General features: G+C 40.1%; 1 pseudogene; it reads left to right on the forward strand.

Moving 5' to 3' along the window:
- Positions 1 to 756: 756 nt before the first annotated feature.
- Positions 757 to 1,780, forward strand: LOC132251846 (olfactory receptor 6B1-like; annotated as a pseudogene).
- Positions 1,781 to 2,474: the final 694 nt, after the last annotated feature.

Below are 2,474 nucleotides of genomic sequence, written 5' to 3' on the forward strand. Positions count from 1 at the left end.
AATGAAGAATTTTTCTAACTATCTGAGTTGGTCTAATAAAACATATCAGATTGACCCAAAGAAATGTCTCTTCATGGTGCACCAATTCTTGAGTCAAAAAGATTGCAGGACACTTAGAGGCCTCTGGTCATAGGATTAGTTCTCATAGGAATAGACACACTTTCATTTTATAATATAAGGATTAATCAGAATTGTTATCTGGAGTTTCTGAACTATAAACTGAAAACCCTATTAACTTTTGAGTACCTTTCTTAAAACCAGCTTTTAAAGGACAAAGAGCTTCTCAAGCACAACAATATTTCATACACTAGGAATTATGTGTATGAAATATGAATGGAATTCATGTTGTCAGTTGTGTTAATTAAAACATAGCCTTCCTAATTTATGCACAGAAGTTGCCCTGGTTAGAAAAACCATAGTTCTGCCCTATAGGTCTAGGAAGTGAGGACGAAGGCTACATGGTAAAGTGTTTGGACAGCCCGTACAACAGCTCTTCTATGTCTATCAAAGAGAATTTTGCCTTACTTTTCTCATAATGCCATAGGTGGGACAATGGCTTCATTGAAGATAATCTACAAATGAGTATCCTGGACTATTCAGGTCCTAGGTAGAACCTGGCAAATTCCTACCAGATAGATCATTTTCAGGCAAGATTAGTCTCTTGAAAACTCAGGAGGTGGACTGATTCCTTGGCATTCAGAGTTTTCTGTTTTTTTCATTTTATTTTGCAGAGCTGTATGAAATCTTTCTGATGCCATGGCAGATGCAGAAGTCAGAAATCAAACTTCCGTCACCGAATTTATCCTCCTGGGCTTTGAAATTCTTCCAGAGTTGCAAATACTTCTCTTCCTGCTGTTTCTCATAATCTACCTTGCAACCATGGCTGGGAATGTCCTCATCATTGTGCTCATTATAACCGTTCAGCATCTGCACACCCCCATGTACTTCTTCTTGGGGAACTTGTCCTGCTTGGAAACCTGCTATACCTGCACCCTCCTGCCCAAGATGCTGGCCAGCTTCCTCACTGGAGACAGAACCATTTCATTCTCTGGCTGCTTCATCCAATTATTTTTCTTTGGTATCTTGATAGTTACAGAGTGTTGTCTCTTATCTGTGTTGTCATATGATAGGTACTTAGCTATATGTAAACCATTGCATTATGCAGCCCTTATGACTGACAGATTTTGTTTCACCCTTGCAGCTGGCTCATGGATCAGTGGATTTATAGTTGTCACCATTGAGTATCTCTTCCTCTTACAATTAACCTTCTGTGGACCCAATCAAATTGAACATTTTTTTTTGTGATTTTCTTGAAGTGATTAAACTCTCCTGCAGTGACACCTGTGAGATTGAACTTGTAGACTACAGTCTTAGCTGTATATTTGTTTTTCCCCCTTTCCTTTTGACTCTCATGTCCTATGTCTGCATTATCACCACCATAGTGAGAATCCCTTCCTCTACTGGGAGAGAAAAGGCCTTTTCCACCTGTTCCTCTCATATTACTGTGTTGACCATTTTCTATGGGACCCTAACTATTGTGTATATGCTCCCAAAAATCAATACCCTAAGAGCCCTGAACAAAATATTCTCTCTTTCCTACACTGTGCTGACTCCATTGGCCAACCCTCTCATTTACAGCCTGAGAAACAAGGAAGTAAGGGAGGCTGTAAGGAAAGTTGTCTCTGTGTTTATGAATTGTAAAGGAATGCAAACTTTCTTAAACTCTATGAGCAGGTTGAAGCAAAATGGAAATAACAGGAATCAGAGCTCTGGAAAATGAATAGGTCCTGGCCTAGGGGTTTGGGGCTATTCTAGAAGAAAGAGAACGTTTAGAGATATTCAATACATTTCACACCCTTTTCTAATGAAGGCATGACCCTGACACCCCAGTGTAAATGTTGAAATTGTTCCAGATAAGTTAATGAATTTTTGTTGTATGAACTGTCTGTGCTTTAAGCCAGTACACATCCATTCTCTGCTACCTGGGACTTGAGGGTGCTTCAGTACAGGGCTAGCTGGCAGGCACCCCACACATTGTAGGACCCCTGGGTGAGTCTTCATGTGCAGTTTAATGCACAGTAGCCAATTTTACTATGCATTAAAAAGTCACTTAAAAATAATGGCACTATGCCAATGTGTAGTAAAATAGGCTACTGTGAATTGTCACTTAATAACCATGCACATTCATTACAGTGCATTAAGGCAGCCTAATGCACATTAATTCGTACCTGCCATTAGAGGTACTCAATTTAGTGCACATTAGGAAAAACATCTAAGTGCACATGTAGATGCACATGGGACATGGGACATGGGGCTGCATCTCATGTCCCAGCCAGCTGCCGCAGCATCTCCATATGAGTTGCTGCAGAGATTTTTACTCTGCAACAGGGAAGTGTATGCACTTATATTTCTGAGTATCCTGCTGTGGAGTAAATTAGTTTCTCCAACCTAAAAGAGGCACATGTGTAGATGCT

Source organism: Alligator mississippiensis, chromosome 7 (genome assembly GCF_030867095.1).
Source record: "Alligator mississippiensis isolate rAllMis1 chromosome 7, rAllMis1, whole genome shotgun sequence".
Lineage (NCBI taxonomy): Eukaryota > Metazoa > Chordata > Crocodylia > Alligatoridae > Alligator > Alligator mississippiensis.